Source organism: Harpia harpyja, chromosome W, assembly GCF_026419915.1.
Source record: "Harpia harpyja isolate bHarHar1 chromosome W, bHarHar1 primary haplotype, whole genome shotgun sequence".
NCBI lineage: Eukaryota > Metazoa > Chordata > Aves > Accipitriformes > Accipitridae > Harpia > Harpia harpyja.
Genome location: NC_068968.1, coordinates 2,679,730 through 2,695,744, shown reverse-complemented (window position 1 = coordinate 2,695,744; position 16,015 = coordinate 2,679,730).

Here is a 16,015-nt window from a genome sequence, read left to right as displayed (position 1 = left end):
CTGTCTCCAGGCAGGCCATTAACTGTTCTTATCTTGTCAAGTTGCAGCTTCTGCTGACAGTTGTAGCCGCCTCATCTTCTGGTTTGCGCTGGCTCTGGAGGCCCTCTTTTGCTTAACTAGGTAAAAGTTCAGCATATCTAGGTGAAAGTTCACAGCTTGCGGCCTAAGGCTTCAGCAAATCTAGCTACTCATGCTAAGTAAGTAATGCTAAATAAACAGTATGCCAAATCGCACAACATTATGCTGTAACCCCTGAGTCCTCATGCTAAATGATTGACTCTGAGCGATTCATTCTATTTAAAACTTACTTATTTAAGCTAAATGACTAGTATTTCTTAACAAAACCATGACTACAGCGTGGTTATACTCTATCCCAACAGGTACCCAAAGGATACTGCATATAACATGCTGTGTCAGAAAATGCAGAACAGGCAGGACAAGGCACACAGTATTTTAAATTACTACCATATACATGTGTGTCGTGGTTTAACCCCAGCCAGCAACTAAGCACCACACAGCCACTCACTCACTCCCCCCCCACCCAGTGGGATGGGGGAGAAAATCGGGAAAAGAAGCAAAACTTATGGGTTGAGATAAGAACAGTTTAATAGAACAGAAAAGAAGAAACTAATAATGATAATACTAATAAAATGACAACAGCAATAATAAAAGGATTGGAATGTACAAATGATGCACAGTGCAATTGCTCACCACCCGCCAATCGACACCCAGCTAGTCCCTGAGCTGCGATCCCCCACCCCCGCTCTCCCCAGTTTATACACTAGATGGGACATCACATGGTATGGAATACCCTGTTGGCCAGTTTGGGTCAGCTGCCCTGGCTGTGTCCTGTGCCAACTTCTTGTGCCCCTCCAGCTTTCTCACTGGCTGGGGATGAGAAGCTGAAAAATCCTTGACTTTAGTCTAAACACTACTTAGCAACAACTGAAAACATCAGTGTTATCAACATTCTTCTCATACTGAACTCAAAACATAGCACTGTACCAGCTACTAGGAAGACAATTAACTCTATCCCAGCTGAAACCAGGACAATGTGATACTGGGATGACCGACAGAAAGCTGAAGAACATCGCTGTGTGGGATAATTGACTTGATATTTCTGGGACTGAGATTTCAGCTTCTTCTAGTGACAGACTTAACAGTCTGAGCTTTCAGGCCACAGCACTACATAGCCTTTCAGGGATGTCCAGCTCCTGCAAGACCATTTTGATCTGTATTTTTAATGCCCTTTCTTTGTGTGTATAAAAGCATGCTAAATAATACAAGGTATAGAATGAGTCTTTCTGTATTCATTGTCCTCCCTGTGCTTGGTAAACATGTATCCAGAGCAAATATATTACACAGAGCATAACCCTCTACTTAAAGGGCAGTGTTCAAATCAAAGCCTTTGCTGCTGCTGATACTTCAGTGCTGCCAAAGCGCTTCCACCCCTTTTCCATAGATCAGTTTTTACTCTGCATTAATGTGGCCATGTAAAAAATAGTCTGGTCAATGCATTTTATTCCTACACAGTTCTATTGCACATGGTTTACAGTGTTGAGGTGTTGAAGTCTGGAAGCAGTGGGTCATATCCTCAGACAATATAGTATAGCTCTACAGAAGTCATGAAGTAAAACCTTTTTTACCAAAGAGCAGTACTCCTTATCCAAAACCTGTAGCGTATGGATTGTGATTTCTAAATTGACAGCAATAACTTTTCTACTTAGCTTTTCTTCCTTTAAGACCTAGCCCATCTTAAATCACATACGTGTATATCCTTACTATTTTAAAAACTGACAGCTGCCATTTCTGTTATTGATTTGAACCTCCCTTTATTCTGCCTCAGTAAACTATTCTTATGGAAATTTAGTTTTATGACATGTCTTAAGAGCACACAGGGCAGTCTGAGAATATTACTAGAGTTTTTCCTAATTTGCAAAAATCTGGCCCACATCTGAGTGATTAAGTGTGCAAAGCCAAAACATATTTTTTTCTGTAATTATTTAGTGGTTTAGACTTCAGTGTCAGAAATTATGTCTGAATTACATCTGTAAATATTACTTCTTATTTAGTAATATGCCTGAAGATCCATTCAGTATGAAAGCCTTAAAATCAAATGATTAGTCAGAGTTTTCTTAAAATCAAAATTTCAAGTGGAAAAATGAGAAATGTGGGAATAAACTCTATTGTTAGCATTGGAATACATATTTTCACATAAAAGAAGTTAAGATCATCTGTTCTTTTCTGCAGAAAAAAAGAAATATTTCCTCATTGCTAAATGCTATCTTCCAGTCAAGAAAACATGAATGTGACATGGTCTGCTTTGGCACAGGGATAGCTCCACAGAGATATTCTAAAACAGGAACTGAGCAAAGTAGTTTATCCTAAGAATATTAATCAGCTGCAGTAGAGGTACCTGGAAAACTGCCACTAATTTCAACAGGAGTTGAACTTGGCTGTATGTTTACAAGCCATTGCCAAGAAGTTTGATTAAGGAAAAACATCAGCAGAAAAATGTGTTTAATACAAATGCCACTGGATGGGGAACACAATTATATTCTTCAGTAAAAGGGAAACTTAATTATTGCATCATTTCAACTGAAAAAGGATTCATTAAAAGACATTAAATATATAGGAAGCTTATTAAACAACTGCAGTACATATAATCAGAATGTGCCCCATTTATAGGTCATTTACAGTTTGCTAAAGATATTTTTTAAAGTGTCTGTAGAGAATATTTAGAAAATTTAATAGAGTAACAAATATATAAGGTCTTACACTCTACTGTCTTATAGGAATGCATAACAGGCATAAAGTTATTGCTTTAGAGGGGTTATATAAGTATTAAACAGCTGTGAAAGAAAAATCAGCTAGAAATTAAGAGCGAATACACTGAAATTGAAATACATGAAGTTGTCCTGCCCTATGACTGGAATTTAGCCAGTTGTGAAACAGCCTGACAAAAATATATTAAAAAGTCAGCACTTATTCACAATTTTAAATGTATATAAATTAATTAGATTAATTTTCACAGTCATTTATAGACATACCACTGCCAGGATGTATGCTGCTATATGTTAGTATAGCTTCAGATATCAATAGATTAAAAATATTACCTTTGGGAAGATGGCCTCTGTACTGCTTCAGGACAATCACTAGTTAAGAAAATAAGAAAATGGCATTGAATAAATCAGAAAATATTTTGGGAAAATATGCATTTAAGCAACAGTGAACACTTGTTATATACACTTCTCTCCATGGAAACTACAGAGGACATCTATCTGCTACTGATCTTAGCTATAGAGTATAAACATTAAGCTCAAGTTATTTCCACAGACATGGCATATGGTCTTCCATTCAATACCTGTGTCAAACACTATGATAACAATCATGTAAATAAACACTATTATTCTTTTCTTTCTGATGGAAGAAAATTATTTTCCTGGGATAAAACAGTGAAGCAAGGGAAGTGGGGGTGGAAGACACCTTATAGAAGGCATACCAATAGACCATACAAAACCAAACACACAAGACAATTTCCTGATGCCTATGCTCTCCTATAGGTAGCCTTCTGTCTGTCACTGTGTTCCAGCTTACATACAGTACTCAAAGCAGATCTGATAGTGATTGACAGGAGTTTGCTAGCTATGTCTTTTTTTTTTCTCCTTTTATTATTACAATTTGCATAGGTAACACTCCCATATGGAAATCAGTTACTCCCGCTTATTTTTTACAGTTTACAAAGTAAGTTTCATAGCTCCCTGTCCTGGTTTCAGCCCAGCCGGTAACAAAGGACCACGCAGCCGCTCGCTCACTCCTCCCGCCCCCCTCCGGTGGGATAGAGAGGAGACGGAGGAGAGAAAAGAAAAAAAAACCTGGAACCTCGAGGGTTGAGATAAGGGCAGTTTACTGGGACAACACAAAAAAAAGGTTACAACAACAACAACGGTACTAATGAAAGAATATACAAAAAGAGTGATGCACAGTGCAACTGCTCACCACCCGGAACCCAACGCTCCGCCACCGAAAGTCCCGAGCCCTCCCCCCGGCCCGCTCCCCATTTATATACTGAGCATGATGTCACATGGTATGGAATAGCTCCTTGGCTAGTTCAGGTCAGCTGCCCCGGCTATGCCCCCCCCCCACCTCCCAGGTTCCTGTAAATATTAACTCTATCCCAGCTGAACCCAGGACATTATCCACCCCTTATTCTATACCATCTACATCATGCCCAGATCTTACATTTTCCAATCAACTACTACCACTTTCCTTGTCTTATATATATATATATGTATATGGACACCCCCCCACACACACACACACACACAAAAAGTATTCCCTTAGTCGATGGGCTATCACTCCAATGTGTCCATCAATTTTATTTAGTCCATGACTTTGGGGCTCCATCTGTTGTAACAGTTCTTCAGGATAAGAGAGATGGTGTGAGGTGTTAGGTTGTTGTATGCTGCCTCTGGAACTTGTGGCTGGTACATTTGGTGCAACCCACACCCTTGGCCTGCAGGTCGAAGAGGCTGATCTTGAGGAAATTGCTGGGCACCAGTTCAAGTTCTATCACTGTTGTACTTGGCTCAGTTTCAAAGTCCATCCTTCAGTCATTTGGGTAATTCTTACAGTAATACCCTTGATATGGCATATAGACACTATAGATACAATGACATACATTGGCAGGTTATTTAGCAGTTAAATATCAAACAGCCTAATTCACTGGCTATTCTCTCCCAAAATCAAATCTCCCTGAGGTACACATCGAACTTCCCCATCCTTCTGCATCACCCACCAGGTGTACCCAGGTCTCTGAGCAAAAACAACCCCTTGGATGGGTTTGTCTCTGCTTGAGGGGGGACTGACCCAGACTGTCTTTCCTAACATACTCCTCATGCGCACTACAGGGACTTTATCCCCTTCTACAGTATGTGGAAGTCTTGGTTGGGCGGGGCCAGCCCAATTGGCAGATCCTCTAGTATTAACTAACCAGGTGGCTTTTGTTAAATGTGTATCCCAATGTTTGAAAGTTCCACCCCCCATTGCTCTCAATGTAGTTTTCAGCAGTCCATTGTATCGTTCGATTTTTCCCAGAGGCTGGTGCATGATAAGGGATGTGATATACCCACTCAATGCCATGTTCTTTGGCCCAGGTGTCTATGAGGTTGTTTTGGAAGTGAGTCCCATTGTCCAACTCGATTCTTTCTGGGGTGCCGTGTCGCCATAAAACTTTCTCTTCAAGGCCCAGGATAGTGTTCTGGGCAGTGGCATGGGACACAGGATATGTTTCCAGCCATCCAGTGGTTGCTTCCACCATTGTAAGCACATGGCACTTGCCTTGGCGGGTTCGTGGGAGTGTGATATAGTCAATCTGCCAGGCCTCCCACTGTTTATATTTCAGCCATCGCCCTCCACGCGACATGGGTTTTAGCCGCTTGGCTTGCTTAATTGCAGCACATGTTTCACATTCATGGATAACCTGTGCGATAGTGTCCATGCTCAAGTCCACCCCTCGATCACGAGCCCATCTATATGTTGCATCTCTTCCCTGACGGCCCGAGGTATCATGGGCCCACTGAGCCATAAATAGTTCACCCCTACGTTGCCAGTCCAGGTCCACCTGAGACACTTCAATCTTGGCGGCCTGATCTGCCTGCTGGTTGTTTGGATGTTCTTCAGTGGCCCGACTCTTGGGTACATGAGCATCTACGTGATGTACTTTTACCACTAGCTTCTCTATCCGAACAGCAATATCTTGCCACAGTGCGGCCACCCAGATGGGTTTACCTCTGCGCTGCCAGTTGCTCTGCTTCCATTGCTGTAGCCACCCCCATAGGGCATTTGCCACCATCCATGAGTCAGTATAGAGATAGAGCACTGGCCACTTCTCTCTTTCAGCAATGTCTAACGCTAGCTGGATGGCTTTCACCTCTGCAAACTGACTCGATTCACCTTCTCCTTCAGCAGTTTCTGCGACTAGTCGTGTAGGACTCCATACAGCAGCCTTCCACCTCCGATGTTTTCCCACAATGCGACAGGACCCATCAGTGAACAGGGCATATTGCCTCTCATTTTCTAGCAGTTTATTATACAGCGGGGCCTCTTCAGCCCGTGTCACCTCCTCCTCTGGCGACATTCCAAAACCTTTGCCTTCTGGCCAGTCCGTGATCACTTCCACAATTCCTGGGTGACTGGGGTTTCCTATGCGAGCTCGTTGTGTGATCAGTGCAATCCACTTACTCCACGTGGCATCAGTTGCATGATGTGTAGAGGAGACTTTCCCTTTGAACATCCAGCCCAGCACTGGCAGTCGGGGTGCTAAGAGGAGCTGTGTTTCAGTACCAACCACTTCTGAGGCAGCTCAAACTCCTTCATGTGCTGCCAATATCTCTTTTTCAGTTGGAGTATAGCGAGCCTCGAATCCTCTGTATCCCCGACTCCAAAACCCCAGGGGTCGGCCTCAGGTCTCCCCAGGTGCTTTCTGCCAGAGGCTCCAGGTAGGGCCATTCTCCCCAGCTGCAGTATAGAGCACATTTTTAACATCTTGTCCTGCCCGGACTGGCCCAAGAGCTACTGCATGAACAATCTCCCGCTTAATTTGTTCAAAGGCTTGTCGTTGCTCAGGGCCCCATTTAAAATCATTCTTCTTTCGGGTCACTTGGTAGAGAGGACTTACAATTTGACTGTAATTTGGAATGTGCATTCTCCAAAACCCCACAACACCTAAGAAAGCCTGTGTTTCCTTTTTATTAGTCGGTGGAGACATAGCTGCTATTTTGTTGATCACATCCATTGGGATCTGACAATGCCCGTCTTGCCATTTTACTCCTAAGAACTGGATCTCCTGTGCAGGTCCCTTGACCTTACTTTCTTTTATGGCAAAACCAGCCTTCAAAAGGATTTGGATTATTTTCTTCCCTTTCTCAAAAACTTCTTCTGCCATGTTGCCCCATACAATGATGTCATCAATGTATTGCAGGTGTTCTGGAGCTTCACCTTTTTCCAGTGCAGCCTGGATCAGTCCATGGCAAATGGTGGGGCTGTGTTTCCACCCCTGGGGCAGTCGATTCCAGGTGTACTGGATGCCCCTCCAAGTGAAAGCAAACTGTGGCCTGCACTCTGCTGCCAAAGGAATGGAGAAAAATGCATTAGCAATGTCAATTGTGGCATACCACTTAGCTGCCTTTGATTCCAGTTCATATTGAAGCTCTAACATATCTGGCACAGCAGCGCTCAGCGGTGGCATGACTTCATTCAGCCCACGATAATCTACTGTTAGTCTCCATTCCCCACTAGATTTCTGCACGGGCCATATGGGACTATTAAAGGGTGAGTGAGTCTTGCTGATCACTCCTTGGCTCTCCAATTGGCAAATCAGCTTATGGATGGGGATCAGGGAGTCTCGGTTGGTGCGATATTGCCGCCGGTGCACCGTCGTGGTAGCAATTGGCACCTGTTGTTCTTCAACCTTCAGCAACCCCACAACCGAAGGGTCTTGAGAGAGACCAGGCAGGGTAGACAGCTGTTCAATCTCCTCCATCTCCAATGCAGCTATACCAAAGGCCCAACGATACCCTTTTGGGTCCTTGAAATACCCCCTCCTGAGATAATCTATACCAAGGATGCACGGGGCCTCTGGGCCAGGTGCAATGGGGTGTTTATGCCACTCATTCCCGGTTAGACTCATTTCAGCTTCCAATACGGTTAGCTCTTGAGATCCCCCTGTCACACCAGAGATACAGATGGGTTCTGCCCCTTTAGAACTTGATGGCATTAGGGTGCATTGTGCACCAGTGTCTACTAGAGCCTTATATTCCCGTGGGTCTGATGTGCCAGGCCATCGAATCCACACTGTCCAGTAGACTCGGTTGTCCCTTTCCTCCACCTGGCTGGAGGCAGGGCCCCTCTAATCCTGGTTAGAATATCCGTTACTCACTTTTCGCACACGTGAATCAGAAGTCCCTTCAAGAGGATCAGAAATGGGATCAGCCCATCTACTGCGTCTGGGGGACTGCTCATGGGAAACTGGAGCAGCAGTTTTCCAAGAAGAATCCTCTTTTCTGGTTGCTTTTTCTCGCAACTCCCGTACCCGTGCATCCAGGACTGAGGTAGGTTTTCCATCCCACTTCCTCATGTCCTCTCCATGGTCACACAGGTAAAACCACAGATTAGCCCGTCATGTGTACTTTCTCTCTCCTCTCTCTTGGGCAGAGGAGTGCTTACTCCCAATAGCTGCGATGTGGGCCTGTACAGGTGGGGAGGAGGACATATCCACTTTGAATTGTTGGAACTCTCGGGACAATTCCTCTACAGCCGAGACACAGGCCCATAGGGAGGAAGAGAGACTTCCTTCGTATTGCCGGAGTTGGACAGCCAATTCATCCACCGTTTGTCCATTGCCTTCTTTCCAGGACATTACTGCCAATGAGTTGGCATAGGTTGGTGGTGCACTTCGTAGAAACTTCCGCCACATCGGTTGTGTGCATTGGACTTCATCTGGATCTGTGGGTGACTGCGCATTTTCTGGATCATTATAAATCACCTCCAGCACAGCTAATTCCCTCAGGTACTGGATACCTCTCTCCATGGTGGTCCACTTGCCTTAGTGACATGTAACTTCATCCTTGAAGGGGTATCTTTCCTTTACACCTAACAGAAGTCGCCTCCAGAGGCTGAGGACTTGTGTTTTTCTCCCAATCGCCTTGTCGATGCCCCCTTCCCTAGACAGAGATCCCAACTGCTTGGCTTCCTTACCCTCTAATTCCAAACTACTGGCCCCATTATCCCAGCATCAGAGCAGCCAGGTAACAATGTGCTCACCTGGGTGGCAGCTAAAATCTTTTCGCATGTGGCACAACTCACTCAGGGATAGAGATCGGGTAATTATTTCAGGTTCTGCCTCTTCCTCCTGTTCTCGCGATGACCCTGGTTCATCTTCATCTCTCACTAAGCAAACTGATTTCTTTGTGTGTTTCTTTTTCTGTACAGGGGTGACTGATACTGGCACAGGTTGGTTCTCTGGTTTAGCTGCAGTATCTGTCACCAGGGTTGGGGTAGCCACACTGCCTGTTGCCGGGGTAGGGGTAGCCACGGTGCCTGTTGCCGGGGTAGGGGTAGATACTGGCCAGGGCCCAGCACAGTGACTTGTACGTCTTTGGAATAGCCACAGCATTTTTCTTTCAAATATTCTACCACTTCATGAGGGTTCTGTAGTTGTTCGGGAGTGAACTTCCAAGCCACTGGAGGTGAGAAGTTCTCTAGATACCTGCCCATATCCTCCCACATGCCATGCCACCCATGAATATCCAGCTTTGGGGCAGATCTCTGGGTGGCACTCTTAAAGAGCCTTTTTGTAGCCCTAAACAAGACCTGAAACATATTCAGAAGGCATAGCACTAACAGCACACTGGCTTGCACATCCCAAGGATATTCAAAATTCTCAAAAGCTGTTGTAATTAGTCGGAAGGAGAGAAGGGAGGCGAATGGATGGGGGGGAGTATCCCCCCCAACTTCCCCATGGGTTGGGTGTAATTACCAATAAAATCCAATAGAAGGTGCCCGAAGTATGGAAATGATATCACTGCCTCATACAGATACCAGCTTAACCTCATGACCAGTGATGTAATCATTTCACAAGTCGACATTGCCCAGTACAGCAAAATGATAATCCCAATCACTCTCCCAGAGGTGAGAAAAGTAACTACAGGCAATACATAAAGCATATAAGAACTTACAAAATGCCACCATGTAAACAAATGAACCAACATTGTGACTAACATCTATTTATCTAATATAAGAAATGCGTATGACAAATTTGTTTCAACACGCTCTGGCCAGATCTGTCGTTATTTCAACCCTTCCGTGCCCCACGTTGGGTGCCAGAAAGGACTGTCGTGGTTTCAGCCCAGCCGGTAACAAAGGACCACGCAGCCGCTCGCTCACTCCTCCCGCCCCCCTCCGGTGGGATAGGGAGGAGACGGAGGAGAGAAAAGGAAAAAAAAAACCTGGAACCTCGAGGGTTGAGATAAGGGCAGTTTACTGGGACAACACAAAAAAAAGGTTACAACAACAACAACGGTACTAGTGAAAGAATATACAAAAAGAGTGATGCACAGTGCAACTGCTCACCACCCGGAACCCGACGCTCTGCCACCGAAAGTCGAGAGAGCTCCCCCTGACCCGCTCCCCATTTATATACTGAGCATGATGTCACATGGTATGGAATAGCTCCTTGGCTAGTTCAGGTCAGCTGCCCCGGCTATGCCCCCCCCCCCACCTCCCAGGTTCCTGTAAAAATTAACTCTATCCCAGCTGAACCCAGGACACTCCCACATGCAGATCACATGCAGGAAGTAATCATCACCTAATACCAGGCATACTCTTTCTCCCCAACTCTCTCACCTGCATACACTACAGACGTGCACAGAGCCCAGAATTGTATCTGAGATGGGAGAGTTAAAATCATTACCAACAATACTGTATGCCCATAAGTAAAGCTTAAGAATTAAAAGAAAACAGTAATAGCTTCAGTGCTGCACTAAAAGCTGTAGGCAAAAACACATTGCAACGTCCTCTGAATAATGTAATACACTATAAAATCCCTTGAAATATTATTTCAACCCCAGACATTGGATGATGAGTTGGATTTATTCTTCGTGTTCTCTAACAGTCCGACTATCAGAAAAGGAATCCAAGTTCCTTGCCAAGAAGTCTGAGGTAACACCACAGTGTGAAAACATGGCCTTCCATTTATTTTTCTCCACTCTAAGCACTGAATATCTTTCATTCATATTCAGTAAGGAAGTACTCCCCAGGCATCTAAGACTCATACCCAGATTCTAGTTTGAGATTTGATTATCTACCTTAATCCCATTAAACACTGATCTTTTAAACAGCACAAAAATTGCTGACAAAGCACCACTAAGAACATTAAAATTCCATTCACAGGGGGAATTTAATTTTACAATTAGTTGCAGTAGCAACATAAACATTGTAATAGTTTACATTTCTTTAGCTACTGAGTGAGAATTAAAAACTGTTGAAGGAAATATCAAGAGCAATTATTCTATAAATGAACAAATGGAGGAGGAAAGCAAAACAATTTCAATTTCTAACCAATAGGACTAAGTTCCATTTGCTTCTAACTTAGGTGTTGTTGATAACTTTAGTTATTAGAAAATGGGACTTTTTGCTTCTCTGCATAAATAAAATACATGCATTTCTTTTAGAGTTATGTTTATCAGAAACAATCCCTTAAAGAATTGTGTGGTATAAGGAAATCTGAAGTTTTCCATCATTTGGGGAATCAACCTGATGGCAAATGCCTAAGTCCCATTTACAAAACCAACTGCACTGGTTCCCTTTACTGAATCCCTTTATCCCAAGACAGGCGCATCCTGTCCTAACTCTTTCCTGCCAAGTATTTGCCTAATCCATTTGAAACAACCTCTAATGATACCTGGACTTGTGCAAAGCATTTGACACTGTCCCGTATGACATCCTTGTCTCTAAATTGGAGAGACATGGATTTGACAGATGGACCACTCTGTGGATAAGGAATTGGCTGGATGGTTGTTGCAGGGAACCATCTGGAGACGTGAGCCGAGTAACAACCGGACACCGATACGGTTAAAGTTGTTCTCCCTTTATTGCCCAAATAGCGTGCTTATATACCTTGTCAAGCTAAACATCAGCTGTCCACGCGCCATAAGCTAAAATATAATTGGTTATACTAACTCTGTCCACGCGCATAAACATAGGACACAATCGGTTATACTAACTCTGTACACGCGCCTAAACATAGGACACAATTGGTTATACTAACTAAAACATGCAAAACTTGTCTCAGCCTAATTGGTCAAGATAAACTGCCGAATTGAGGTTCTTCGTGCCAAGTTCCCTTTATCTTGGAATGTGCACCTGTGTTCTTCTAATTGGCATCTTTCTTTTTTTGTCTTCTTGTTTATTCTGTTCAAGGCCTTCTAAAGGCGTCTGGAATGCTTTTGCGACCGTTAGCTAAATATGTGTCCGCAACAGATGGTCACACTCAAAGAGTTGTGGTCAACGGCTCAATGTCCAAGTGGAGAGCAGCGATGAGTGGTGTTCCTCAGGGGTCTGTATTGGGACTGGCGCTGTTTAACATCTTTGTCAGCGACATAGACAATGGGATTGAGCGCACCCTCAGCAAGTTTGCTGACGACACCAAGCTGTGTGGTGCAGTCGACATGCTGGAGGGAAGGGATGCCATCCAGAGGGACCTTGACAGGCTTGAGAGGTGGGCTTGTGCAAATCTCATGAAGTTCAACAAGGCCAAGTGCAAGATCCTGCACCTGGGTCTGGGCAATCCCAAGCACAAATACAGGCTGGGTGGAGAATGGATTGAGAGCAGCCCTGAGGAGAAGGACTTGGGGGTATTGGTGAATGAAAAATTGAATATGAGCTGGCAATGTGCGCTCACAGCCCAGAAAGCCAATCATATCCTGGGCTGCATCAAAAGAAACGTGACCAGCAGGTCAAGGGAGGTGATTCTGCCCCTCTACTCTGCTCTCATGAGACCCCACCTGGAGTATTGTGTTCAGCTCTGGGGCCCCCAACATAAGAAGGACATGGACCTGTTGGAGCAAGTCCAGAGGAGGGCCACAAAGATCATCAGAGGGCTGGATGACCTCTCCTATGAAGACAGGCTGAGAGAGTTGGGGTTGTTCAGCCTGGAGAAGAGAAGGCTCTGGGTAGACCTTATTGTTGCCTTCCAATACTTAAAGGGGTCCTACAGGAAAGATGGGGAGGGACTTTTTACAAGGGCATGTAGTGATAGGACAAGGGATAATGCTTTTAAACTGAAAGAGGGTAGATTTAGATTAGATGTAAGGAAGAAATTCTTCACTGTGAGGGTGGTGAGACACTGGAACAGATTGCCCAGAGAGGTTGCGGATGCCCCCTCCCTGGAAGTGTTCAAGGCCAGGTTGGATGGGGCTTTGAGCAACCTGGTCTAGTGGAAGGTGTCCCTGCCCATGGCAGGGGGGTTGGAACTAGATGATCTTTAAGGTCCCTTCCAACCCAAACCATTATATGATTCTATGATTCTGTGATAGGGATTCCACAGTCTTCTGAAGCAACCATTTTTGGTGCTTCACCCTCATTACTACTTGACTTGTCTCCCTAATGTCTAACCTAGATGTCTCTTGTTACAGTTTAGGCCATGACTTCTTTTTCTGTCTATCATGGTTAGGGACAGTACATTTCTCCTTCCTCTGTGCATATTTGAACGTCATCATACTCAAATGATGGAATTGGCAAACAATAACCTCATGAAGCTCAACAAAGACAAATGCAATGTCCTGCACCTGAGGGAGAGAACCTCCAGGCATCAGTGCAGTCTGGGGTGCAGCTGGCTAGGTAGCAACTACACAGAATGGGACTTGGGGATCCTATTGAATAATGCCTTGAAAATGAGTTTGTCCTTTGTTTTTCTAGTCAACTCTTTCTGTAGAGTTGTATGCATATGAAGAGGAGTTATTGAGAAGACACAGCAGACTCTTCTGGGAGGTACACAGTGGAAGGAGAAGGGGCAACATATATGATGTCAAACAAGGGAAATTCTAGCTGGATGTACAGACAGTTCTTCCCCATGAGGATGGTTAAAGACTGGAACAGATTACCCAAAGAGGTTGCAAAATCTCCATACCTGCATGTTTTGAAACCTGAGCAGGACAAGGCCCCAGGTGACCTGCTTTAAGTCTGAATTTAGCCCTGCTTGGAGCATTTCAGATAGGAATAATGAAGTTCTAAGAACAACCTTCAGCCAACTAGTAACAAGTGAATTAACATCCAGAAAATCCAAATGCTTTTAAAGGAGACACATAATATTAATACACTGGAAAGCAGAGTAAAAGCGGATAGGCTGAGCCTTCTAACATGCTGAACATAGCATCCTTGACATTTTTTAGGCTATGTTCCAGTTCAATAGTAAAATAAATTGTCAGGCAACTGAACAAATGCACAGAATTCAAATACTTCAGCACTACAAGAAGTTACCAACATATATATTAATGGTATTTTATTCATAATGTACAATGTGCCTTTTGACATTAGCTTATAGCTGTATCTTCTAGTCTTGCAAGCCATTCCTACATGCTTTTCTATGAAATGTCTTCCAATTCTGCAAAAGTGAGCTAAAACATCTTCAACATATTGTGTCATTATTTTCAAGGTTCTATTTTAAAAAGCAGTCACTCTGGATTTGAAAAAAAAATCAGAAATATCCTAGGTTTCCTAAAAATCCCAATTTTATTCACCCTATTAAAAAAAAAGAGAGACATTTTTAATTATTTCTTTGCTTTTTTGTGATCGTTTCATTTTTTTCCTTCCTTATTTTTCCCTGTTCAAAGACTAGCTATTTTGGTAATGAACATCCATGCAAACAAGTGGAAAATGTGGTAGTTGAAAGGAAATTCACAAAAGCATGCATAAGTGTGTGCAAGTGTGAATGTGAGAATGCACATTCACAGTGGTAAGGGTTAGCAAGCCATCTTTAGGAGGAGTAGTAATGTGAGCAGTAAAATATTCAACAAATTATATATATCATCTCCCCTATTTTTCAGATTTTTCTCTGAGAAGCAGCAGCATTTTGGCTCCAGTGTATAAACTTTTCAGAAGAAAGTCTTAATTTCATTCCTGTTTTTTTCTGCTCAGCCTTTCTGAAGATGTACATTGGTTCCACATCCCCCCTACTGTACTGTAAGGAATCCAATTCCATATTGCAAAAGATTTGTTTGTTTGTTTGTTTCCTGCATGTATCATTGGGTTGGGGAGGGGAGGCTATTATTTTTATACAATGTTTTCACTGTTATAGGAGAGAGAAAAGAAGGAGTAAATGGAATATGGATAAAAAAGAATCTATGAGAGATTTTATTCTGAACTGCATGGATTATTTTGTTGTGCCTATTTTGAATTGTATTTTACCAGACCTGGAATAAGATAAAGGAAAAGTCCAGCATGCAGTCTGTTAATATTTTAAAAGATATATATTGTACAGCTGAGCCAATCAGACTTACATCCCTTCCCCTAAAAATCCTTTCTGATCATAACAAATACTTTAAGATGCCAATATAGGAAAGGTCTGCATCAGTCTGCCATCAGTGACCACTGTCGACCAGAACTGAAGCGCACCAGATAGATAGACATTTGCTGCCCTCTTTTGGAATATGTAAAAGTGAAGATTCAGCAGATATTTCAATGTGGTTTTGTTTTTATGAGATGTTTTCCTTTTCCACATTGCCTGCAGTCAATGAATTTTTTAGTCAACTACTTGTCTTACTGAATTAAAAATTCATTGTTGGGTTAGGCAATTAAAATTCCACCAAAACAAAAAAATTTTTTACTGAGATGGATTTTTCTAGTACATGGGCCATGTCAATACATTGAACACATTCTTTTAATGACTGAATAATTTAACATTTATTTTAGTGGATAACTCTCATTTTTTCTGTTAATTTTAATAAAAGGCTTTTTATGAAAAATGTGTGGAGTAAAGTGTCCCTGAAAAAATAATAGAGTTGATCTTTCTGTTGTAATAGAAAAAAGAATTCATAAGGAGTAGTAATTTCTCTTTATTAGTAAAACCTCTTTATTCATTATTTATTCTGCCTTCACTTTGACCTGACAGACATGTCACTGAATATTAGAACTAATAAACTAAGAATTGAATGATATGTAGCATATAATTTTAATCTATCTATCTGAAACACTACAGAAGTCTAAGTAGCTTATCAAAATTGTCATCACCTACAAACACAGCAAGGAAATCATCAGCAAACTATCAGAGACGCTAACTGGGGCATTAGCACAATAGAAACAGGACATAATGTCCGTCAAGGTCATCAGAACTGTACTAGAAAAAATGGCTGTTTGAAAAGAAAGCAAGGAGGAGTGTTTTGAAGTAGTTATGTTTCTAAATTAAGGAGATTCTGCTAAGCAGGACAGGTTGCTAAAGATAACATTATTGTATGCAGAA